The sequence below is a fragment of the Eptesicus fuscus genome, chromosome 4 (genome assembly GCF_027574615.1).
Source record: "Eptesicus fuscus isolate TK198812 chromosome 4, DD_ASM_mEF_20220401, whole genome shotgun sequence".
Classification (NCBI taxonomy): Eukaryota; Metazoa; Chordata; class Mammalia; order Chiroptera; family Vespertilionidae; genus Eptesicus; species Eptesicus fuscus.
This window is the reverse complement of record NC_072476.1, coordinates 64,063,793-64,090,790: the sequence shown is the minus strand read 5'-3', so window position 1 is coordinate 64,090,790 and position 26,998 is coordinate 64,063,793. Positions and strand designations below refer to the sequence as shown.

The window sequence follows — 26,998 nt, the reverse complement described above, 5'->3', positions numbered from 1 at the left end:
CGAGGTGCACCTGCTCCTGTCACTCTGGAGTAAATTTAGCTGTAAAGGTATCACTGACAACCAGACCTTTGTCAGTGCTGGCAGAAGAACACAGAACTGCTCCCCTCCCCTCCCCCCTTCCAGGCCCCTAGGCTGCTAGTTCAAATGGAAAACATCAAATCGGAAGTCTATCCAAAAATCAGTCCTAAAAGAAATGAGATTGCTTTCATATGGTCAAAAAAGTAAGTTTTCTTATTTCATACAGACTTCGAAATTACATTTCCAAGAATAATCTTGGAACAAGACAAGTTTTTGTTCAATTAATTGTGGCTGGAAACTTTTTAATGGAAACATACCCCACACTTCCTTCATTTCAGGTTATTAAATTGTGTTAAGCATTAAAGTTAGTTGCCATTTGTTCATTTCGATCCAAAGAAATATTAGAAGGTTAAAACTTATCACATAGGAGGATTAATCATGCTACCAAAATTAGAAAGCATGTAGTTCTGAGAGACCGAATGTCAAAATCGTATGCTCATAGCATTTAAACTATTGGGAACCTAGGATCCCACTACAACATTTAAAATGGCAGCTAATGTCTGTGGGGGTTTGGGAGATGGCTAAAGCTAGTGTTCTCTTACTCTTTGATTAAGGTAAGGACATTTATCACTTATGGGAATCTTTAAAGGATTAATTTCTTTCCTGATAGTTTGAGAACAATTCCTTTTGAAGGAAAGTAGAGGGGCAAGCAGTGTTCATTAATACGTCTGACATCAATAATAGTCAAGATATTTAAGCAGCCCAAGGAGTAATGTTCTGAGCCGAAGAATTCTGAGCTTCTCTTTAATAATTATGATTTCTTAAGTGGTGTTAAAAAGAGTTGTACAAAGCACCAGTTCTATCATATTATTGCTGTTTATAAGGGTTGGGTGTGATGAGAAAAAGAAATCTGGGTCAAAAAAAAAAAAAGCTTTGTAAAATAAACAAAGTTCCTATTTACTTACTATGTATAAACAGCCACTTACCAAACCTCATTTCTCCGCAGGGCACCACTTTCAGATAAAAACATGGACCTGAATGGCATCATCCAGTATCCAAGGAAACCATGTAAGTACCTCTCTTACTGTGTACTTCTCTTATTCAGAGTTTAAAAGCTAGCTGAGTACTGAATAAGTGAGTGCATTTATTTAATAATTATACAGGAGGTATTTTTTAGGAGCCAGCTAGAAAGAAACAGGTTCTTGATTGCTACGTGCGTCATAACAAAACCCTTACGTTTTCATCATATTTCATGAAAGTATGCGCTTGGTCCCAACATCTCTATCAATACTCATTCTTAGGTACAAAACAGCTACTCAAGTCCTAATGAATTGAGAGTTTCAAACTTTCCCAAGACCCATTAGTGTTTGAGAAACAACATTTCAGAGGCATTGTGCCAGGAGTATGTAGTTACCTAATTATAATAAAACTGCTTAAATTTTAAAAATAAGAAAAAAATTGCCTGGGAACTATTTTATTGGTAAACATTTATACCAATTTATTGGGTTTAGATTTTCTTAGGGAGTGAACAAGTGAACAAAGAGATGAACTTACGAATTTAAACAATGCAAAGAATGCTGAAAGCAAGTGTAATTTCCAAGATGCAATAAGCTGTTAGCAGAAAACATTGGGAAGTTGGCATATTATGTTTTCTTTTTTGTCTGTCCCCAAACTAATGTACATTTTTGTAGCTAATTTCAAGGTTCTAATTAATTTTAAGAACTATGGAATCTGCTGTGGAAATTTAGTTTCCAAATACCATGCTATTCTGGAAAATGATCAATTTCTAAAATATTTGGAATATTCTTTTAAGTATTTATTTACCTAGACTTTATTATTTTTTACAGTTGCACTATCTACTTTTAAAATAAAAATTTTCTATAATAAATGATTATTTGTTATTGTTCACTTTTTCATGAAAATACTTAAAATTCTCTCTATACTCATGTAATTATAGATCTCTCTTTTTTAACAATCTGGGTCAGCTATATGGTTTATCTAGTCTTTTAAATACAGACATTTTACTTTTCATCAAGGTTTTCAGGAATTGCATAAATGCAACTGGTTTAGCCCTGTGGTTTGGGAGTTTTTCCTAATCATTTTAATTTACTTTAGTTACTCTTCTATTTCTGTCTCTCCTCTGCAACATGGTTCCTTGCTAAGCATAAATGGTGGAGAGAATCTCACTCATAGTTTCTCTATTGAATCAGACAGGCCCTCATGTTCAAATTCTAACTACAGGAGCATTTCACTTTCTCATAGAAGGAGGTCAAATTGCATTGTTTATGCATTTCTGTGTTTCTATATATATTACCAAATGCATCTTTCTGGATTGAGAGGTAAGAAGTTGTAAGACCAAGGAATTTGCTGGGACTTTTGAAGGATGTAAGAACCTCCTTACCTGGTAGGAGGCCCTGGGTAGAAAGTGAGTTTTTTATGCTGGTTACAAATTCCACAAGTGTGTAGTTTGAGGTCCTCTAAAATAGGAATTCCTCTAGAATAGGAATTTAGTACTGTCCTCTAAAATAGGAATTCCTTGCCACAAAATAAAGGTTGGGCCATGGCTGGGTAAACTTGGATGCAGAGCAAGGTTAGAACAGGTTTTTATAAAGAGAGAAAATGCAAATTGAAGGGGAGGATTGGCTAATGTTACAATTCCTGCTCTTGAGGAAATGGAATCTTTGGAAATTTCATTCTCCTGTAGGGAGAGAAAAAAGAAAATCTGTACTGTAATGAGTGTGGCACATTTTAAACTATTTACATTAGATTATAGATATTTTAGAAAAATTACTTAAATTTGATACTATTAATTTAACCTCTAACAAAGGAAAAAATGACTTGATAGAAATAAATATATGCACATCCATTTATCAGTAGTGGTTTCTTAAACAAAGACCATCATTATTTAATAGAATTTTCTGTGATGATGAACATGTTGTATATCTGCATTGTCCAATATGATAACCATTAGCCACATGTGGCTATTGAGCACTTGAAATGTGGGTAGTGCAATGGAGAAACTAAATTATGAATTTTATTTAAATTTACATAGGCCATACTTGACTACTATGTACTGTACTGGTATTCTGCTTTCATCAGAATTCAAAACACCCTCTTGCATAGAATTTCTAATCTGTTGGTATTTTATTATACAGCAACATTTTTATATTTGCTTTAATATTTGAGTTATCATTGCAATGGAATTTCTTTATAACATTTTCCCAGAGATTAATGTTTTTAATACTGTTGATGAGAAGACATTATAACATTGTTTTATAAACCTGGGGTAGCAACTTTTAAATGACCATTATAAACAAGGCTGTGTCTAAAAAGAAAAACACTCTAATGTAAATTCTAACTATGGTGATACATATTTTGGAAAGTTCACTTACAACTTCTACAATATATCCTTGCAAATAATTCCCCAGACTTAACCAGCATACAAAAATGTTCACTAGTCCTGATTCCCCAAAGCTAATTCTGCTCCAAACACACATCCGGTTTTACATCTGTTCCTATGACCTTTTCCAGGCATTTAGTGATGCAGGATGATTATTTTACTAGTACATTAATATTATAGACAGAATAATTACTTAAACTCTACCGAAAGTTTATTGGTTATTTGTAGGATAATAAATTAGAGACAATGAGGGATTTTTTTTAAAGGAAGATGTAACACTCACTTTCTTAGGTACTCCACTTATTGGATTTGAGCATATCCTTTTGGATAGGTAGAATTCATATAAGTTAAGGAGAGGAGAGTTCTTTTTTTAAAAAAATATTTTTTACTGATTTCAGAGAGGAAGTGAGAGGGAGAGAGAGAGAAACATCAATGATGAGAGAATCACTGATGGGCTGCCTCCTGCATGCCTTCCACGGAGGATCTCTCGTGCAACCTGGGCATGTGCCCTGGTGGGGAATCAAACAGTGACCTCCCGCTTTATAGGTTGACGTTCAACCACTGAGCCACACTGGGTGGATGAGAGTTCTTCTTTTGATAAAACCTTGGGACAAGAAGTCCAGAGTGTCCCTCTTACTTCAAAACAATCAGATCCTAGATAAAACATACTTTCTAATGAGTTATTTAACTTGAAAAAAAAATTCGAACATCTCTAAAAAATGGGGGACATCTGAAATACTCTCAACAACAAAGATAAATAAAAAAACACACACAAAAGACTAAAAATTATGAATGGTAGGTCGAGTTGAGAACAATAAGCAAACAAGAAATGCAAAAATGGCAAACATGATTTAGATGAGTAGTATTGTGAGGATGATGTTGGAAGGAGAGCAGCCATATGCTCTGTTAGAGTTTTCATAAACCTAGCCTTATTAAAAGAACTGGAAGAAATAATAACCACATTTATAGACCCAGTTTTTTATCTCCTTTTATGCCTTTTGGTGTCTTCAATTAGGTAGTCAACTGCTTGCATACTGCCAAACCTATTTTCAGAAAAAATTTCTACCCTGAAATGCCAATGACTTATGTGGGGAAAACATGGTCTCCGTTAAGGGAATCCTACAAATCAAAGTCTTCAATGTCCTCATAAAATATCATTTCTGATATCTCTATGCCTGAGAAGTTGTTTTCACTTAGAAACATGTACTGTGACCTCTGAGTCTTTAACCACTGCCTCAATTTATTATAAATTTATTTACATATTTTAATATAACGAACTTCCATATAACTACACCTACCTTCAATAACCATCAACTCTTGGGCAAATTTGTTTCATCATTTCCACTTCCCATCCCACCTCAAATTATTTTGAAGCCAATTGAGACCTGACATCATTTCATCCTTTAATATTTCAGAGGTATCCTTAATAGATTAGGACTCGTTTTTTAACTGAAAATGTGAACCACATCTAAAAAATGGATTGCATCTAAAAAGTCAATACTTACTTATTATCCAATATGCAAAATCAGTATTCAAATTTTCCCAGCTGTCTCATAATTTTTTATAATTACTTTTAACTGTTGGAAACAGAACACAAACAAGATCCCTGCATTGTGATTGGTTGATATTTCTCTTCTCTTTTAATAAATAGGTTCCCCCTGTCTATTTTTCTTATTAGTTGAGGAAACTGGGTTAATTTTTGCTGTAGAGCTTCCTATTGTTTTTTAAAAAATATATTTTATTGACCTTTTACAGAGAGGAAGGGAGAGAGAGAGTGTTAGAAACATCGATGAGAGAGAAGCATCGATCAGCTGCCTCCCGCACGCCCCCCACTGGGGATGTGCCTACAACCAAGGTACATGCCCTTGACCGGAATCGAACCCGGGACCTTTCAGTCTGCAGGCTGATGCTCTATCCACTGAGCCAAACTGGTTTTGGCCCTATTGTTTATATTTACTGATGCATTCCTGTGGAGTTGTTTAATAAGCTCCTTTGTCCCATGTCTTTCCAATTAATTGGTAATTGGAACTAGGAATTTGATCAAATTTATTTGGAGGTGGCTGGGCAAGATTACTGGTTCTTTCTCTTTTTGTGATGTTAGCAGGTATTGATCAACACTTGCATCCATTCATTCCTTAGGGTTAGGAATACGTATTTGCCCAGGTCAGTACTCTGCTGAATTCTTGATTGGAGATCTCAGATCTTTCTCTATGCAGCACCACTCCGCTAGGTGCTCTGTCCTGTGAACTGTAGCTACCTTATTCTCCCATATTTTCGGTTCTGTTTCCTCAACTCAGGCAGTTTGCTACCTGCCTCTTGAATTACCTTCCCAGTGCCACTGATGAAGCACCCTCAAAACAGTAAGCAAGGCAGTCAGAAGATTTACCTCCTTAGCTTTTAGTTTCTCAGGGATTATTGCTTTTTGTTGCCTGATGTTCCATGTTTTAAAAGTCATTGTTTCATGTATTTTTAAAGAGTTTTGTTGTTATTGTTATTATTATTGTTTTAGGAATGAGGATATATCCAGCCCCTTTAGTTCATCTTGGCTAGAATAGGAAGTCTCCCCAACTTTGTCTAAAGTAATAGTTCAGTTGTAACTTGTTAATCTAAGCAATATCTTAATATGAAGCTCAGTATTTAACATAAACTGGAAAATGTTCGAATTAAAGTGTGTGTGTGTGTGTGTGTGTGTGTGTGTGTGTCCCCTGTGAAAACTGCTATAGTTTTAACATTGTCAGTGCAACTTTCAGGAACTTTTGCTGACATTTTCCCTCCCAATGAATTATTTTTCCCCTACAAGATGAGTCCTATTTTATTTTCTGCCATTTAGAGGCAATTTTGTGGTTCATTAATTCTTTTCTTCAACAAATATTTTTGGAGATCTACCATGTACTGTTTAAAGTGTTGGCGGTAGATTGATGAATAAGACACTATTATGCCTTTAAAAATCTTACAATTTATTTTCACACTGAAACTTGACAGGAATGTTCATAACAGCTTTGTCAGTAATAACCCCAAATTGAAAAAACCCAAATGTCTGTCAATGGATGAATGGTTAAACAAACTCTAACATATCTGTATGGAATACTACTCAGCAATGAAGAGTAATGAACTACTGATAAGTGCAACAACTTGGATGAACCTCAAGAAATTATGCTGAGTGGAAAAAATTCATCTTAACAGGATACCTTGTTGCTTATTTCCATTTAGACAACATTCATAAAATAACATTATTACAGAGACTAGAGGCCCAATGCATGAAGATTTGTGCAAGAATGGGCCTTTCTTCCCCTGGCTGCCGGCACCACCTTCACTCCAGCTGGAGCCACCTTTCTGCCTTCCCACACTGCCCAGAGGCCTGGAGCGACTGAGGTGGTGAGGAATGCCCCTGGCCACTCGGCGCCTGCATATGCAAATTAACCCTCCATCTTTGTTGGGTTAATTTGCATACTCACTCCTGATTGGCTGGTGGGCATCACAAAGGTACAGTCAATTTGCATCTTACTTTTTTATTAGTGTAGATGGGGAACAGGTCAGTGGTTGCCAAGGTGAGAGGGGTGGAGAGGGAGTAGATGTGGACATAAAAGGGTGGCACTAGGGAGTCTTGTAATCATGGTAAAGTTAAGTGTCTTGACTGTGGTAGTGTTTTTGCAAAGCTACCCATGTAATAAAATTGCATACAGCTATACACATATAAACACAAATAAGTACATGTATAACTGATGAAATAGGAATGAGCTCAATGGACTGTACCAATGTCAATTACCTGGTTTTGATATTGTAGTTATGCAAGATGTTAATACTGGGGAAAGGTTACATAGTACAGTACATTTCTTTGTACCATCATATGAACTTATAATCTGTGAGATGAACATGGGGAGAGTCATATCTGTGACCTTTCTCCCTGTCACACATGTGAGGCTCGATGCATGTAGCAATACCAGGCCAGTACTCACATTTGGGATCATAAATACAGAGCTGGCCCCATCCATGGCTGTCACCTAAGGGGCATGGAAATAGATAGGAACAACATTCAAAGGGCAGAGTGCAGCAGCTGTAGGTAACACGGTCTGAACTCAGGCCGTGGAAAGAATGACTATCTGGAATACCTAAAATCAGGTGCACAGTATCACATCCAATCATATCTGTGACATACCACAGTGTAGAATAAATACATGGAGACAGAGTCTCACAAAGACAGAAAGGGAGCCACACAGGCCCCTGGGACGAGGCCCACAGTCCTGGCCTCCCAGATCTAGTGGACTACACAGATTCTAGTTGAGCATGAGCAGTAACATGGGAGCTCAGCAGTGGTAGCTGGGCCCCCAAATGTACCCAGTGAAGAAGAGAATCTCAAAGACTCTGAATACGCTTCCTATTATTGATGGGTTTGGTCCAGAGATTGATGGGCCTGGCTGCAGGTGGGGGCATTAGTACATTCATCTCAACTTTCCTTCAATAGACAGAGAGCAAAGAAGGAAGATGGTGGTAGTGCCTGTCTACAAACTGGAGTGAGTATATTGAGGTCGATGCAACTCTTATTGCAAAATGAATGTTTCAGGGATACTTAGGCTGCTCAGGAAAAAATAATTCTAGTAGCTTTCCAAATCTATGGAAAATCCACTGCTTCTTGTTACTCTCCATTGCTCTTCTCCAAATGCTTATAATCTTATTTAAGAGTATTAAAAATCCAACACAAGTACAAGATTATTGATATATTTGTATTTATTAGCATAGTGCAGGGTATTCAATTGGTGCTTAATGAATTCTTGCTAACTAGACCCAGGATTTGTCATTGACCTTCCTAATCTTGGTACAAAACTATATCCATCAGTTGTTAAATTACATCCTTGAAAGAAAATCACTGTTTTCATTGGGAAAATAAATACAAACACACACATTTGCTAACCTTCCTTGCTAGTTCCTAACCGACTTTATGAAAAAAAGAGAAGAGAATTAATAAAGAGAGCTCTACTACTTTTAGTTAAATATCAATAACATATAATAATGTATAATAAATGTGGGTGTGGTTTGTGGGTTTTTTTTTTTTTGGCCAGGAGAAAAAGAATGAATGACTATTTTTGTAAGGCCTCAACATTATAATGAAATAATCTAGTTTGTGGAATCATTCATTCTTCCATTCAGTAAACACCTACTGAACACTTGTTATGATTTAGGATATTATGTTGGGCACAATGGATAAAAACCTATAATTTTGACCCTCAAGTTGCTCACATTTTATTTGTAAAGTCAGATTGTGCCAAAGATCTCTTTAAGACATTGGTAAGTTTAGTGTTGGAAGCTAGCTATGAATGGGAAAAAGATTCAATAAGTGTAATTTTCACTGTTTTTTTTCCTTCAATTGTATTGTGAGTAAGTATTTTTAGGATAAATGTGTAGAGAGTGGTTTGTTTTTAAAGAAGTTACATTATTTGGCATTATTACATTTTATTTATTTTCTTGATTGATTAATTGAAGTTAAATTACCTTAGCATGCTAGAACAGATTTTACAGATTTTGACATATGATTAAACAGCATAAAGCATAACTAATGTGGTTTTAGTGACATGGTATGTATTAAAGCATAAAATTTAAACACACACTTCATCAGGATTTTTTGCAGTTACAGTGAATTAGAAGGATTCAGATATTGGAACTCTCCCTACTCCTCTTGTTAGGGAGGGGCAGGAATTTTGTAATTGAGATTATTATAGAAGAGTGTCCTGACATGACTGATTGACTTTAGTGATGTGTCTTGAAAGTTCAAATTCAAGGTGTGCACTTATTTCAGTCGGCTCATTCTGCATGTTTAAATAAGAAATACTATTTCTGGGTGTTCTGAATAACTCGTACATTTATTCCTAATAGTGAGCATTTGGACTAATGATGGATTACTAATGAGCATGTAAATGTACCACCTGATTACATTAATATATGATCCTCCATGACGAGGTCTGAAATGAACAGTTCTAATATGTATTTCTTTTCCCCAAATGGCACTGTGGTGTATACTGAGCAGGACTCAGACAAGGGTGTTTTCTTAAGAGCCACTGATTTAGTCAATTATCAAAAATCACATTATAATAAATGCTGTTCTAAGAATTTTGATTAACCTTTAAATAAATGTTACTTTGGAAAGAAAATCTGCCAAATGTGTTAATGATATTGTGAAGTGGTAATAATTGCAAATATGGCTATATAGTTAATTGATACCACCCTCTTAAACATATATAGCACATCAGCTGCTATGAGGCTGGGTGATAGTAATGGTGTCTATGGCATTTTTGATGCATTGAGGATGACATGAGTAAAATGGAAACTTAGAGTGCTCACCAGGGTTATACTCTCATGGACATCTGATGCCCATGGTCAAGTAAATTTTTAATGACACATAGTCACTACACACCTTTCAGCCTTCTAGAGAGGTAAGTGTACATTGATCTGTTCTAATTAGCCTTGCAGAGTACTTCAGACATCCCTGCATGAACACTATTATTTAATAAAATGGGAGCTGGATTTTTTTTTACAAGCTCAGCACTTGCTCCTTGGATGGCTGTATTGTTGTTGTTTTTAAACTTAATTCGCATGTTCATTCTTGTCTTTGTCTGGCAATGTAGTATTAATGCAGCTGCATAAAAAAGTAAGCAAAATTAAGAAATGGGCTGATTATGAAGGTTCATTGCTATTATAAGAAACCCATAGAGCACACATCCATTCCTTCCCTAATGTATAGGGTGCTGACTGCATAAAATTGCTTGGAAAGACATTAAGGATGTACAGGCAGTTGTGTTGAGGTGTGCAGTAGAATGCTTTTATGTTTGGCAATAAAGGTGACTCTGGAATATCTGATTTGCAAAATAAAAGGTGGCCAAAGCAGTTTGTAATTGCTCTAGATTAGAACATGTATGTAGGGACATCTACTTGTTTTTAAGAATTTAGTTTTCATCTGAGTTTGAGGTGTATAACAAAGAATCCTGAGTTCACTGATCATTAGAGTAAATCAAGCATTATTTATAACTAGCTTTCCCGTTGCAGGAAAAAATCCTGCAATAGGATTTCCTGCTGCACTCTACCCTGCCTCCGTTCCTCCCTTGTTCGCCTGCCTCACCTTCTCCTCCAGCCCGCCCGCGTTTCCCTTCGCCCCTGGCCCCGCCTCCACTCCACCTTTATCACCCGCCTCGCCTTCTCCTCCAGCCCTCCCTTGTTTTCCTTCACCCCCGGCCCCGCCTCCACCCCGCCCATCTCCTTCCCCCGGCCCCGCCTCCACCCCCCGGCCCTGCCTTCTCTTCCAGCCCTCCCTTGTTTTCCTTCACCCCTGGCCCCGCCTCCGCCCCGCCCTTGTTACCCGTCCCGCCTTCTCCAGCCCACCCGCGTTTCCCTTCACCCCCGGCCCCGCCTCCGCCCCGCCCTTCCCCCGGCCCCGCCTCCACCCCGCCCTTTTCCCCGGCCCCGCCTCCGCCACCCCCCCCTTGCTTGCTTCTTCGGAGCTTTACTCCCTTTTGCAGCTGTTGGCTTCTTTGGACGCTGTCTTGATATGCAAATTAGCCGCCATCTTTGTTGGGGCAATTTGCATACTCATCCTGATTGGTTAGTGGGCGTGGCTTGGCTGGTGGGCGTGGCTTAGGTGTAGCGAAGGTGCGGTCAATTTGCATATTTGTCTATTATTAGATTAGATTGCTTATAGAATTTGGGGGTAGGGGAATTTCTAATATAGATGCTTCTTATAATTGTGACATTACTAAGTTCCAAACGGGATACAGAGCAGATGGTGTTAAATCCCATCTCACGAATAAAGTCCACAGCCAGAACTTAGAGGCAGGAATATCGCTTGGTGAACATGGTTCACTGGTTACTGGATTTATTTGCTCTTAAGAAAATGGAACAGGAGTGGGTTCCTGTTGAGCTGTAGGGCTGGCCATTGATGACAAGGTCTGGAGTCGCCCTTATGTGCAAGGAAATAAGACATTCTTCTTGCTGTTTCATGGCCACAGATTTATCTGTTAGGCCCCACAAATGCCTGCTTTCTATTACCTGAAGTTGCATAATTACTAGTAGAGATGAAAATCTTTGTATTTTTGTCAATATTCTTAGAAATAATAGAATTTTGTTTAAATCAGATCTATAGCATTCGGTGTGAATGAGTTATCTAGCTCTTTTTGGAGAACAGGACTTGAAGGTGAGGCAGGTAGAAAAATATGAGGACGCTGGGAAATGAGGGAATAAGAAGAAATGCATGGTAGGCATGAAGGGGAGCGTAGGAGTGAGCTGAAGGCCCTGGGTGAGCAGAGGACAAGATTTACTTTCTTTACAATACAGGGAAACCTCTAAAAATGGTAGGCCTTTTAAATGCTGTTTTTTAAAAACACCTTTTAAAAATTCTGGTTGAAAACTGAATTTGTTTTCAATTTTATTTCAGTGGAAACTTCATAGTTTTGTTGCTATCAGGTATTTTCTTTGAATTACCCAGTTTATTTATTCCAGAGCATTTATTGAACAACTACTCTGGGCTAAATAGTATGTTGGGTGCTAAGGAAAAAGAACATGATTCCCATCTGTGCTATTTTATCAGTCACCCCATGCTTTTGGCTGTTGGCTACAGAAAACCTAAATGGCTTTAGTAATAAAGAAAGTTCTTGGCTCACACTACTGAGAGCCCAGAGATAGGGTGTAATTCAGGGACATTTTGACCCAGTAGTTTTGTCTTAGTTTTCCTTCAATTTCCCCCATGTCTATGGATCAGCTTCACCAGTGGCTAGTAGCAAGGTGACTATCAAGTGAAACGGGCTATTTCAGAGACTTTCTAGAAGAGTTAGAAAAGCTTTCCCAAAAGCATCAAAGAAACCTCTTCTTAGATTTTATTAGCCTAAGAGACCAAAATTATGCAGGCAATTACAGGACTGGTGCTTGTAGATACGTAAGGGTTCAGTGAAATTATTGGGTGGGGGCATCCACTCTAGACCAGTGGAGGTGGGGGATTCAGAGAAGACTATATTAAAGAGATGCTGCCCAAACTAAATCCAAGATGAGAAGGAATGAGGAGGTGAAAAGGGCATGTAGGGAATGAACACAGACATAGAAGTGAGAGGATCCATTGCACCAAAGCAGCTATCCTTATTTATCCTTTAGGTCTCAGCTTCACCTCATCTTCTTTGGCAGGTTTAACAGAGCCTCGTGCAGTTTCACAATTTCCTGTACTTTTCCCATTTTAACACTCACCAAACTTCCTGCCCTTCTCCACTAGATCTGGGAGGGCAGGGTCCATGCCTATTGCCCTGTGTATTCCTGGTGCCTAGCATGGTGCCGGTAACATGATAGACAGTTAATAAGTATTCATAAATGTATGAATAAATGAATTATGTATTATTATTTTGTTAAATGATAGCATTTGGACCTGTTTATTACTACATTGGTAACTTTCATGGCCCTGGTTAAACTTCTTATTAATAATCATAAAATGTGGACAATAAAATGGAATCAGGGATTCTGAGGAGTTTTTATGACTCTCATGTGATTATTTTGAATAGAATTTTCTTGAGCATAGTTATGTCTTTTTATACATTATATAATCTCAAAGCAGAATGAGACTTTAAAAGTCATCAAGACTCTTATTTGTTGGATGAATGAGTTTTTTAAAGTATTTTTTATTAGGAGACTGAATCTTTGCTCATCCCATATATATAAAGCTCCAGCTTAGGTGACTTTTTAATTTTTTCCCTAGTTTTATGATTTTTGAAATTTCCAATGAAATAATTAATACATTATTCTATTAATAATAACCAGAAATTACCCTTCTGTGTTCTCTGTTATGTGCAATGACTTGGGAAACATTTTGCTAGATTCAACAACAATGCATTTCCACTTGAAGTTTTAAGCCTCACATATCGAAATGAATTAATGAAAAGCTGATTTTGCATGAGTTGTCTATCGTGACTGCTGTTCATTATCATCAGTATTATAATTTGCAGATATAAAACGTATCAACTATTGAAAGTCTGAAATGTTTAACTTGAAGAAAAAGAATATTAGAATGGAAAAAAATATAATGATATCTCATGGTGAAATTAGCCCCAAAGCCTATTTGTGATGTTAAGGACCTTCTGTGGAGCAGTATGGTTGTCTAGCGGATCTCTAAGATCTTTAAGTCAAGTTTGATGTTTTCCTGAAGTATGTCACAACTGTATTTTATTTGGTGTTGGTAAATACTTAAAAAATGTATTTAACCCTTACAAGTTTCAAATCTTTTACTATAAAGTACTTTTATGATGTAATCCAGACAGAATGGCTTTATTAAGGTCTCATTTTTATGTTTATTTAGATTATTCCAAGTTATAAAAATTATTTTACAAATGGAAATAATTGTTTCATTAATTATAAATATTTTTTTTCACATTTTTTACCCTACCTATAATATATTTGGGACACTTCCAACTGCAAGATGTTTTTGAGGAGTTCGTGGAGCATCACACAAATTATACCTTAAGATTTCTGCTTCCTGGAAGAAATTATGGGATAACGTAGACATGAGACTAATAATAAGAACTGCAGAAATACTAAGACTTCATTTTAAATTTAGAATTGAGTATCATCATCAAAGACCACACTTTCTTTTATGTGAGGAAATGTCATTTTCCTGTAATAAGTTTTTTATAGTATGCAATCCCCCTTATCTGCAGGTTCACTTTCTGTGGTTTTAGTTACCCATGATCAACCATCGCCTGAAATTATTACATGAAAAATTCCAGAAACAAATAACTCATAAGTTTTGAATTGCTTACCATTCTGAGTAGTGTGATGAAATCCCTCACTCACCTATTTCATTCCACGTGGGATGAATCACCCCTTTGTCCAGCATCTCCACACTGTGTATGTCCCTCCTGTTAGTCACTTAGCTGCCATCTTGGTTACCAGACTGACTAGGTGTCGCAGTGCTGTGTCAAGTAGCCCATATAGTCGCCTAAAGCTATGTCACAATGCCTACGTCATGCACATCGCATAAGCATTGTATCAGCATGCATCATCACTAGAAGAAGGATGAGATATTTTAGAACAATAAGATATTTTGAGAGAGAGGTCAAATTTACATAATTTTATTATAGTATATTGTTATATTGTACTATAGCAGGTGCTCAAAGAATAACGTCATTTTGTTCAAAGCCATTTCATTATAATGTTGTTGGGGGGGGAAAATAAGTTCCCGGCCAGGGCCACTATCCGTGTAGAGTTTGCACACTCTCCACCCCCTTATCTGTGTGGGTTCTCTACAGATACTCTGGTTTTCTCCCACATACCAAAGATGAACTGATGTGACTCAGTCGTCCCACTGTGAGCGCCTGGGGGTGTGTGAGAGTGGATCTGCTGATGGAAATGAGGCCTGTCCAGGGTTGGGTCCCAACTTGATCCCTGAGCTGCCGGCACAGGCTGCAGACACCTGCAACCCTAAGCTGGAATAAGTGGGTTGGGAAATTATTACCTTACTTGTTTTTATTCATCTCTCTTAAATGTGTGTGAATACATTTAATAAATAGCTCATATTTGTTTATTTAATATTAAAAGTGTTTTGGTTCTTTATTTAGAAGTTTGGTGATGATTTTGTAACCAGAAATGTGCTGTGGGAACTTAACTCTTGTTTATATCAATTAACCTGTGGTAAAATTGGTTAAAGTTGCAGTTTCTGAAAAACCTATCAACAACATTAAGTGAGGACTTTCTGTATTTTATTATTATTGTTGTTCATCTCTTAATATGTGTAATTTATAAATTTTATCAGAAGTGTGTATGCATAGGAAAAAACATAGTATATATATATATATATATGTATATATATATATATATATATATATATATATATATATATATATATATATATAGGGGTTGATACTACTGTGGTTTCAGACATCCCCTGGGGGGTCTTGGAGTGTCCCCAAGGGGGTCCTACTGTATTGTCAATACAAATCACCTTTTTAAAGATAGGTTGTGATTTATGCACTTGTATGTGAGAAATAAAAAGATCTTTGTAATTAATGAATACTGCAAATGATATCTTTTTCATGTAATTATCTCACATGATAGGTAGAAAGCATATTTCTCTAGTTTAAGGGAACAAAGGAGATGAGTGACATAAAGTATGGGTGGTGGAGATAGCCCCTGTTTCTGAGCCCAGGAAGGAGAAGGAAATAACCTTTACTGAGAAGCTTTCTGGAGGTTCTGCTGTTTGGAGTAGAATTGCGGGACTGGAAGAATTCTTTAGAAAGCGTCTGGTTCATGCTTCTCCTTCTACAGAGAAGGGGGCTTGGGCTCAGCGAGGTTAAGAGACGTACCCAGAGCTGTGCATGATTAATGAGCCTGCAGAAGAGATGGGGCTGGTGCTCACGTCTCATGCTTCTCAGACTTATGGTTGTGCTTTGAATAATGTCATGCTGCTCTCTTGGACTGGATCTTGAAGAAACTTAACTGGATGTGAGAAGCAAAAGACTTTTGTATGAATTCATGAAATATACACTGAGTGGCCAGATTATTATGATCTCTGAATGCATAATAACCTGGCCACTCAGTATATATAGATATATATGAGACCCAGTGCATGAATTCATGCATGGGTGGGGTCTGGCCAGCCTGGCCAGGGGGAGGGGACATGGGCGGTTGGCTGGCCTGCCTGCTGGTCGAACTCCTGGCCGAGGGGACAATTTGCATATTAGCCTTTTATTATATAGGTTATACACTGAGTGGCCAGATTATTATGCATTCAGAGAGCATAATAATCTGGCCACTCAGTGCATATAATGCTGGTTTTGTAGTTTTACAGAATGGAGATTTATTGACTTTGGAAAATTAAGGAGTTAAGCCTCCCAAATACTAAATGAAATCTACTCATAATTTTAAAAAGCAAAACTTACTTAGAAAAATTTTCCTAAGTTCAACAGAAGCCCAGACTCCTCTCGGAAAGAAAGCAGGTTGAGGCGGTTCGGTTAGGCTGTGCATTGTGTTTTTCCTCTCTGAGAGCTCGGAGATTGGCATTACTCCACAGTAGTGTCACAGCCCGCAGTCATTTAATGCCTCTTCTTGTGAGGCCAGGATTCCACGCCCAAGTGCATTTAGTAGGTCAGTACAGTAATTTTAAATGTCTTTCTTTCAATCTTTTGCCATCTTCAATTATACCTTTCCACCCTACTATTTGTGTAATTTTCTTCTGTCTGAAGTCTCTTTACTGTTGTTCTCTATTGCACAGCATGACAAATTACCCATCAAGCCATATCTTTTCAGCCCAGAAATGCGCAATAACACGGAGTCATGGCATTATCGCATGTTGTGCACTTTATTTCCTCACAGTTCATTCAAGTGTGTCACTTTATTTTCCTGGCTTCCTTTTGTCATCATGGAGATGAAGCATTTTATCCTTCCTAAACTTTAGAAACAATTAGAATTTCATTATAGTGGAAGCTGAGAGTGAATGCTTGCTCAGTACTGTATGGAGCACACTTTTTCATATTATCGGTGGCAAAATTAAAGCCATGAATCCTGGGCCCTTTACGAAGGAGAGACTTTAGAGCTTATTATACAGCTGAGTAACCCTGGCTCTGGACAAGCGAATGATTTGAGCCTGTAGCCACCAAACACATTAACTGTAAGAGACTATTTAGTCTGACATTGAGTACCTGCTTTTTCTGTTCTCCTGGGAATTATGAAACTCTCTGAGGCCCATGTGTTCTGTACACAAAATCTTTTCCCCTCCTGTTAGCTTTGGCTAAATACCAATAGTGTACAGTGTACAATGAGATACAATAGACATTGCAAGTATGTGTTAGAAAATCAATTGGTATTGATGTTCTAATCAGCAGGGCTGCAGCTGGTATGTAGACACATCACTGGAAATGGTGATTAAGATCGTATTCAAACGCATTAAAAAAACCTCACAACATTTAGATCACTGTTCAGATAGATTGCTGTTTTACTGTGATAGTAGAGGAGTTGGGCAGCCAGTGATACTTCTTGATTCTGCCAGATTAATGTTTAAGATGCTTTATAACAATATATCTTATATGTTAAATTTTATAATTTATTTAAAAATACGTAATTCTAGGATATAGGGTAGTGGTTGTTGGTAGACAAACAAACAAAAAGTTCAAACTTCCTTTTCCATAGCTAACTTACCGCCTGCCAGCTACTATATACAAGCTGCTCTAGGGAAAGGGTAGAGAAAGAAAGAGGTGTGGTTACAGGTTAGCTTTAGTCTGAAAATACATTAAGTGAGGAGGTTGAGATGGCAGGGGAAGAGAGAGAGACAGAAAGAGAACAAGGGAAGGAGGGAAGCAAGAAAGGAGGAGGGAGGGGATGGGAATAAATGTGAAATGGTATAGGGGTGCAGAGTCAATAAGAATCATGATATGACATAGGAGGTTTGCAGAATTTAAAGAAATGGAACAATATGAATATAAGGCAGGGTTTCCTAGCTAGGCATTTCCTACCTGTGAGAAGGTAATTAGCTAAAAGGATTAGCAAAAAAAGTTCTTTTAGGAAAACTTACGGATGAAAAGAGATTTGAAATAGAAAGGGCAATTGCTTTCATAAAACTCTTCATTTTCTAATCTAGAATCACATTTTCCTGTGAGCACCTTTAAGTTGTCCTAAAATTATAGCCATTGAAAGATCAATCATATACATAATTTTTCAATTTTAAGTATTTTTGTAAATAGAGAATAAGCTGGATATCTAAAATAAATATAGGTACAGAGGTCCTGTCTTTTTTCTCTACATTATCTTTTTAAATTTTTTAAAATTAAATTTATTGTGTGACATTGGTTAATAAAATTATGTAGGTTTGAAGTGTACAATTCTATAATACACTATCGGTATATTGCATTGTGTGTCTACATTATCTTTGACATTATTAAGCTCTATTTAGAAGTATCAAAGCCCAACTAGAAAACAGAAGTGTTGCATAACTATTGAATGTGAGTGTCTTTTAGAAATAGTGACTATCATAGGAAAGGCAAGCTATTGATACTATTCCTAATTTAGGATTTTTTGAAGGCAAACAGCTATTGAGAAGAAAAAACAAGCCTGGTACTTAGCATTGGACAGTAGTTTCTTTAAACCATAAAACACATTGAGCTTTCCCATATATGATTTTAACTAGCAGCCAGTAACTTAAAAAAAAAAAAAAAAGGAAAGTGAGGGAATTCTGGGAAATGAAAGCAGAAATATAATAAAAATGTTAAAACTGAGAAAAACTCCTAGTTTTCAAACTACTTTTAAATATATATTTTTTCATGTGTCAACACAAGCTACCTGCAGATAAAATAGGACAGGGATTATTAAAGCCCTTTTAATAGTTGGAGAAAATGAGATTCAACAGAAAAAGGACTTACACACACGAAGTCACATAAGCAGATAGACAAAGAAGTACTAGAACCGAGGTCTTTAGAATTCTGCTGTCCAGCATGGCAGCCACTAGCCACAAGGGGCTACTGAGAACTTGCAGTGTGCCTAGTTCTGTGTGAGATGTGCTGTCTCAGTTCATTTATCACTTCAACTCGATTCAATCAATAAATAAAAAGAGAACCAAGTGTTTATAAAGATGGTTCTAGGTATTATGTTCATTCAGAAGGTTTTGAGGAGATGGGAAAGGGAGAGACCATCTTTTCTGGAATTCTCTAACCAGATCTATAGGAGGGAGAACATACAAAATATTCTTTCATTAGACTCCGTCATATCTGTCCTAAAGGAACCATAACTAGTGTAGATGTGAAGAACCAGGGGCTTTCTTGCCTGGGTGAGCACGCTGGTCTAACTTACCCAAGGGCATTTTGGCAGGTGCACAGGGTGGAGGATATGTGATCTATTGTACATTGAGTCCAAGTGGACTCTACCCACACAGTGGAGGACCTCGGCTTAGGACAAATGAGTGAAGCACATTAAGGAATAAGCTGTATGAAAAACGCAGCTCAGAGAAGGACTGAGGTAATTGTTGAAAAACTGATGAACCATAAGATCGCTGTAATTGTCTCTTAACGGGTACGTTGTTGAATTAACACTGGTGTGCTGCTAGGTTCATTATACCTTGTTGCGTCCGATTTCATGAACTCTATGGCAATGAACTCTCGGTTCTTGCAGAAAGGACTGAACCTACTATTGTCACTTAGAGCTCACTCTAATAATTACTGCTACAGATTCCTGTCTCAGAAAATATTAATATTTTTATAGAAACTGTTTTCAAAATCTGGAGTGCGACAAAGTAAAATCAAGCAACTATTACAGTTTTCCAAGGTTTGAGTGGAAGGGGGAATTACGCTGGCAGGATATTTTAAATGAAATTCCACTTTTAAAATTCTAGATCTATTTGATACCTGTCATTTAAAAATTAATAACTGTTTTTCTTTAACATAGTCTGTGTAAAAAAAAAACCACACAAAAAACACAACCCAATCCACTTCGGAACAGTTCTCCTGCCTTCCCAGATACATGGAAATTCACTACTGTTGCTGACAAACAAAATGCCACAAGATTTGTCATACAAATCACATTATAAGAGGTTCCAAAAACTTGACAACGTTGACAGTTGTTTTCAGCAAATGGCTGCTTTACTCTGTACTGTCAATGTTGATGTCCTTGTGCACATGTAAAAGAGCAATGTGATTAAGGCAAGCTTGTCCACGCTATATCTGAGCCAAGTTTTCCGTCTCCGCGTGGCACTGAAAGATTGCTCAGCTGTTGCAGATAAGGCAGGAATAGCTAGCAGATTTCTGCCATTTAAAAAAATTTCTCTGGGCATGCATTTCTGTAGGAATTTACCAACATCTGCTGCTGACCTAAAGTTTTCTATAGAAGCGGCATATTTAATTTATATAAGTAATTCACAATGGTATTGGTCAAGCCTGATTTCCTTAGGAAATAATGAGTTGTGTTTACCAAGAAGAGATGGATTGAAGTTTAATAACATTTATATTCACTAAATTGTCATTGGAGCTTCAGGCCTCATACTTTTTTGGCCCATCTTACATTTATTTTCTGCATGTTCTCTAAATTATATTTCAGCAGAGAAACTTTTTAGAAAGAAGAATAAAGAGCTAAGAGATTTTGGTGATTCCACAGAAGGCCTACACTTCACACTTATCTTTTTTTTTTTTTTTTTATAGGCTCTCTGAAAATGTTTGATTTTTGGAAGCTAATTTATTCTGGGAGAATTTTGTAGTTGAATTTTAGTGTGATTTAAAATTGTCATATGTGCTATCCTCAAAAGAACATATAGGATTTAGGTACTTTCTGTTGTCAAGGTAACTTTGATAACCTCAAATTCTTTTGATTTCAGACATCATTAACATTTTTATTTACTACTGCTCATTTTTGAAATTTGCTCTCTATGTTTATATTATTATTTTAATTCTGTTTCTTTTTAAATATGAGTGTTTTTCAGATAAGAATACAAAACTGAAATTAGTCCTGACAATTCAAACCTGTCTTGTAATTGCATTTGTTATTTGATTCATCTATTCTTATTCTTGGTCACCTTCTAGTACAGCTGCATGCTTTAACTGTCTGACTTGTCTTTGAAAATCTTAAGCCACATTCTTTGGAACAGTTGCTTCATGTTGGTTGAAATTCTCTGTGGCACTTTTTTCCATTCATAGGAGCCAACAGCCACCATAGCAGACACATAGTTTCCAAGAACTTAGGCATGGTTCATGATTCCTGAATCTCAACAATTTCTTGTAGGAATTACAATACCATGTACAGAGTCTGAAACCTTTGTGCTATAAGTTATAATGAGTATACACTTATACTGTAAAGTTAAATTAGCACACATCATTTAAAAACATTTTCCTTCTTGTAGCTAGCAGAGAGACACGATTTGAATACCCACTCATAAGACAAAATTAATCCAATGGCCACAAGTAAGTAATTAGCTAAAGATATTAGTGAAAAATTATTTTAGGGAAAATTTAAGAATGAAAAGATATTTGAAGTAGAAAGCATAGTGACTTTCATAAAACATCTTTGTATTTTCTAATCTAGACCCACATTTTCCTGTGAGCACCTTTAGGTTGTATTAAAAATATGGCAATTGAAAATTCAAATTTTAAGCCCCAGATTACTGCCATGGAGGCATCTAAACAATGGGTCACGGTAACAAAGCTAATGGAAATTAAATGAACATCAATATAATTGTGATGACTTATAATGCCTGTCCTATTTCCACTGTCAATTAAACATTTTCGGAAGCAGAAATCTTTGAAATATTTGCCACAGCTAGCATCTTCATGTTCAGATAGTCAAGAGGGAAGAAAGAAGTAAATTCTCATGGAGTGTTTAGATCCTCTGATTAAGCAACTGATTAAAAAAGCATGATTGGCCCTAACCGATTTGGCTCAGTGGATAGAGCGTCGCATGGACTGAAAGGTCCCAGGTTCGATTCCGGTCAAGGGCATGTACCTTGGCTGTGAGCACATCCCCAGTAGGAGGTGTGCAGGAGGCAGCTGATCGATGTCTCTCTCTCATCGATGTTTCTAACTCTCTATCCCTCTCCCTTCCTCTCTGTAAAAAATCAATGAAATGTATTTAAAAAAAAAAGCATGAGTGGTTTACAAAAAAAGGATTTGGAGTAAATTCAGAGAAGCAGAATGTGCATCAATAGAGAAGAGCATGCAGGCAGGAAACATGGACATGCTCTGTTTTTCCCCTGCTAATTTTTATTTTCAAAAAATTTTATTTTGTAAACTTTCATTAGAATGATACTGATGATGACTTTTTATACTTGAATTACATCTTATAAACTGGAAATAAGATAAGGTCTCATTGGTGAGATTTATGACGTTCTGGCCTTAGCTTCTTCCTTAATTGTTATTTTGTTTTTAATTTCAGAAGTGCAAAATCTGTCAGGACCTCAGCTCTTCTTACTGCCGAGGCTTTGTTTGGTTCAATTCATTTACAGATATGTCATTGGCAGACAAAAACAAAGAGTACGAGGAAATTAAATCATTATTTGTGTAGACACACATTTTACAAGAGATTCTTTTCTCTAAATAAACACATAATCATATTCTTTGATACACATTTGAGTTCACCTTTTGGCACTATAGCTGTCTGGAGAGAAGTGAGGATAAGTCGTTCTTCACAGACATTTGCAAGGTATTAGAAATATATCATGTGAGTGGCTCAAACATTTGCACTTCCCATTACCTTCCCATAAAACTCCAATTTGCAAGGTGAAAGGATTTTACTTGTGGATGAAGGAGGTTGTGGTAGCTTCTCATTTGCATTTGAACTTTCTCATGATACTGAGAATTTTGAGACAAAAGTAATGTTATCAGTCATTCTATAAATACTTACATGAAAGTTTTATTGTGTTTTTTTTTTCTGGGTGTATGAGATGAAACCCCTTCTATTGAACATTTCTAGTGTTGGAAAATATTTTCCTGGTGGGTTGGGTTCTATGTCATTTGTGTATGCTGCAAAATATTAGCCAGCATTTGGGAATGAAAGGATGTTTAAAATAAAGAGCCTACTGAGGACTGGAGAGTCTTTTTCTCTAGAGCCCAGCTTCTCTGTGAAAGGCCCAGGGCCACTCTATTCTGGCTGTATTTCTGGGGTGTGGTAGTATGCAAAGACAGGGGTGAGGCTAGAAAGTAACTAAATACATAATTAAATTTTAAAATTGTATGTTTTATCTCTTGACAAGATTACTGAATATGATTCGGGGACCACAATGGCCTGCTGTCACCTCCAGGATAACATCTAGATTCCTTAGTGTGGCACAAAGAGACTTCACGCACCATCTGCGTTTCAGACTCTTTTAGATTACTTTCAAAAAAATATTTACCTGAGGATTGGGTTTTAGAGAGAGAGGAGGGAGAGAGAAGGAGAGGGAGGAAGACAGAGAAAGACAGAGAGAGAGAGAGAGAGAGAGAGATAGAGAGAGAGAGAGAGACATTGATGTGAGCAAGAAACATTGGTTGGTTGCCTCCTGTACACATGTAACTGGGGATCGAACTCACAACCTAGGTATGTGCCCTGACCAGAAATCAAACCTGCAAACTTTTGGTGTACAGGACGATGCTCCAACCAACTGAACCACCTGGCCAGGGATACATTACTTCTCCATAGCTACACCAGCCTGTGAACTACCAGATAGTAACCATGTTCTGACTGGAATGTCTTCTGCAGTTTTATCTGAACATACAGTCACTCTTTCCAGGTAGGGTTCAAAATTACATCTTGGTGAAACATCCCTGACCATGCAAAGGAGTCCGTAGGTCCTTTTGCTTTCCCCCTGTTTTTGGCATTTATTCACACTGTATCATTTTGTATAGTATTCAGAGATATAGTTATCTCCCAAACTAAAAGATTGTAAGCTTTTTGAGTGTAGGGATTTTCTCATATCCATTTTTATATTCCTTGGCTTTTGCATAGTACCTGGCCTATGATAGGTGCTGTATAAATATGTGTTGAGGGAGATGTAGCTTTGTACAACATATGTGCCCCAGTCTCTGATCATTAATGAGAGTTCACTTGTCATAAGAATCTCTAGACACGTTGGGAAATAGATCTACAAAAGAAACAGTCTCCATGCATATCATTGACATTCAAGAGCACTTCCAGGTTCTTTTACCTTAAATAATGCTTATATTCATTTGCAGTTCATTTTGTGGAGGCAGCATCATTGTTTTGAGCATCACACTTCATATGGATGAACTAATTTGGATACATTCTAGCTGCTTATAAAGAAGTAGCAGAACCATGTGCCCATTATTTGTATTTAAAAGAATTCATTGCAGTTCAGAGCTAAAGTGTGTAGGGATAATTAACTATAAACCCCGAAATACTAATACCTCACATAACAACTGGTCAATATTTGAAACATTCAGGCCATAGCTAGGAATTTAAAACAATAGAAAGGGCATAGAAATGCAAAGGAAAGAAGTCCACAATATCAGTATTAATAGAAGAGCACTTCCTTCTTCTACTCAGACAGAGCCTACTCATTCTTATTTTATAGTTTTAATAAACTTTTGTTTGTTTCCATACTCTTAGAAGATTAGAAGGGGCGTATTACTCAAGTTTGGGATTACAAGACTTAGATGCAGGCAAATGAAAGAAACACATGCCAACTGATAACTGGATTCTGGAATGTCAGAAAAAGCAATATTAAAAAAGTGGAAGATAAAAAGGCTTAATTATGGGGCACTTCGGTATAGTTCTAGCTAATCTAGCCTCAACTCTGAATTAAGAGCCGATTTTCTTAGGCATTCCTTGCCTCCCCTCATAAGCCTACCCATTTCTCTTCTTCTCACAATTTTGCTCTGCCTTTGTTCTCTTAAACAAACACCATCCAATTTTCCAAAACCTTAATGTGGTCAATATATGAACATTTGAGATGATGACTTTTAAGCACCTCTGGATTTTGCAGCCGACGCACTGGAAATCTCCAGTGAAATATGCAGAAGCTCAAGAGCCCTGTAGAGATGGTGACTTTAGAAGTTCAGGGAAGTAGTAAAGCTTGTCACAGAAACTGTGGAATTTCCACGGCAGTATTGTCCTTTAGTCCATGGCCAACAATGGAGACAATCTCCTCTCTCTAAAGAATGACTCTCTTTTAAAAAGTGCCGAGTTGTGAGTTTCTTTGCTTGTCTCACTGGCTGTCATAAACCTCCGCAGACAGAATTCTTTAGTGTGGAGTGTGTGGTTCTGTACCGCCATGCCACCCACGTGAAGAGTATGCCTGGGGCTTTAATTTGTGTAGCACTGCTTTGCTGACTATGAATTTTGAACTACTAGTGTTACCACCTTCCACTTAGTGATAATTTACTATTCTATTCCACGCTTATGTTTTAGATCAAGTTCTTATGGTACAATTTAGGCGCTTTTATGTGCATTCCTGCTTGCTTAGATAAAATTACAACACATGGCTTAATTAGTAAGATGTGTATGTTCACAAAGGAAGACAGACTTCCCACCGATTTCTTTTTCCATCCCCGGCAAATGGCGTCATGAAAATTTGGAGAAGTAATAAATGAGTGGCACTTATTATTGTTTACCAGTTTATTGATTAATGATTGACCAACTAACAACACTGTACATTTTATCTTGGTTGCAGATGTCATCTCCATAATTCAGTCACTTCCACCATCAGGGCCATCACAGGTGTGTGACTTGTTGTCAACCCCTGAGGACAAATTTGAAGCTCTTTGGGAGCTAACCATTTTTCTCATTATTTCTCAATTGCTTGAAATTCTTCTGTTCACTCCTTGGGATCTTGAGAGCTTGTAGCCTTCAGAGGAAATATCTATTGCAAGGATAACATGCTAAACTGCCACAGTTAAAACTTCAATTGGAATTGTTGGGCAGTGTGGTGAAGGTAGGCCTGAGGAAGCAGGTTACAGAGGTGTCACTTGGAAGAGACAACAAAAGGTGGAGAAAGGAGTTCAAAAAGGAGTTCAAAAAGGAGTTCAAATTCAGCTGGAAGCTCTGAATTTGTCTATTATTTTATATACATTATAAAAAAAATCCTTACACCCTAGTTATGTAATTAATTTACTGAATCATGCTGGAGCTCTCCAATTTTTTCTAAAAGACCTATATTTTCAGGGTACTTGTTATGGTTTCGCCAACTCTTGATTTATTTCCTGAAAATAGGTAATTTCATCATTAATGACCTCTAACGTTCCTTTCAGCCTTAATTCCTGTTTTTTTTTTTTTTGTTTGTTTTTTCTTAGGATATTTCTCAGGATGTTTGGTTCTGGTTCTCATTTGCCTCGTCGTGCTGAGGAGGTGGTTTGTCTCGCTGAAGTCATCAGTGTGGGCACAGTCTTGAAGAGAGCTGATCTCACCAAGATAACCATTCAGTAATTTTTTTTCTTTGGCATGAATCTAAGGTTTCTTAATTATATTTGGCACAGCATATGGTATTGTACATAGATTTTTTGCCTTTCCCTCTGTTGTGTTTCTAAATTTTTGCAGATAAAGGGAAGCACTGATATCTTTAAGAGAGGCTCATAAAACACTCACTAATGTCTCCTATTATATTTCTTAAAACCTGTCAGAAAATCCACTCCCTAGAACCAAAATGTGGAGAGTCTTAATTTTAATGAACTTTGTGAATATTGATGTCTTTTTTTTTTCATATTAGAGTAACTCAGAATTTTTCAAATGCCTGTGTAACTTCCAATAACTTAGGACAATGAAAATTCAATATTGAACATGAAGAAATTTTTTTTTGGGGGGGGGATTTTTAAAAAAATTCTGGAGAAAACGGGTTGACTTTAAAGTTATTGCTTTTATTGACATGAAATAAAATAGTAGGTATTCTGTTATGATTTTAATTAATTTAAATGAAAAGGATATAAATTAAAAAACAAATCCACCAGAATTGAGGTTAGTAAATGACTATATTATGCTTAAAGTTACTGGTCAGATGGGTGGATTCTAATAAAAATCTTCACAATGATTTCCCAACAAATGAGCATTTACTAAACAACTGTAAATTGGTACAGTCCACAATGCTTCTTAAATATTAAAGGAACACTGTCAAGGACATAAGGAATCCTAGATATTTTATTTTTTTTATAATAAGTATGCTTGGAGTAAGTG

The 26,998-nt window shown here is 36.9% G+C and overlaps 1 long non-coding RNA gene across 1 annotated transcript; it reads left to right on the top strand.

Moving 5' to 3' along the window:
- The first annotated feature begins 571 nt into the window (after window positions 1–571).
- LOC129148718 (uncharacterized) lies at window positions 572–26,762 on the top strand. Its single transcript, XR_008555679.1, has 3 exons — window positions 572–632; window positions 1,025–1,086; window positions 26,125–26,762. It is a non-coding gene; the product is annotated as an uncharacterized LOC129148718 (long non-coding RNA).
- The last annotated feature ends 236 nt before the right edge of the window (window positions 26,763–26,998 follow it).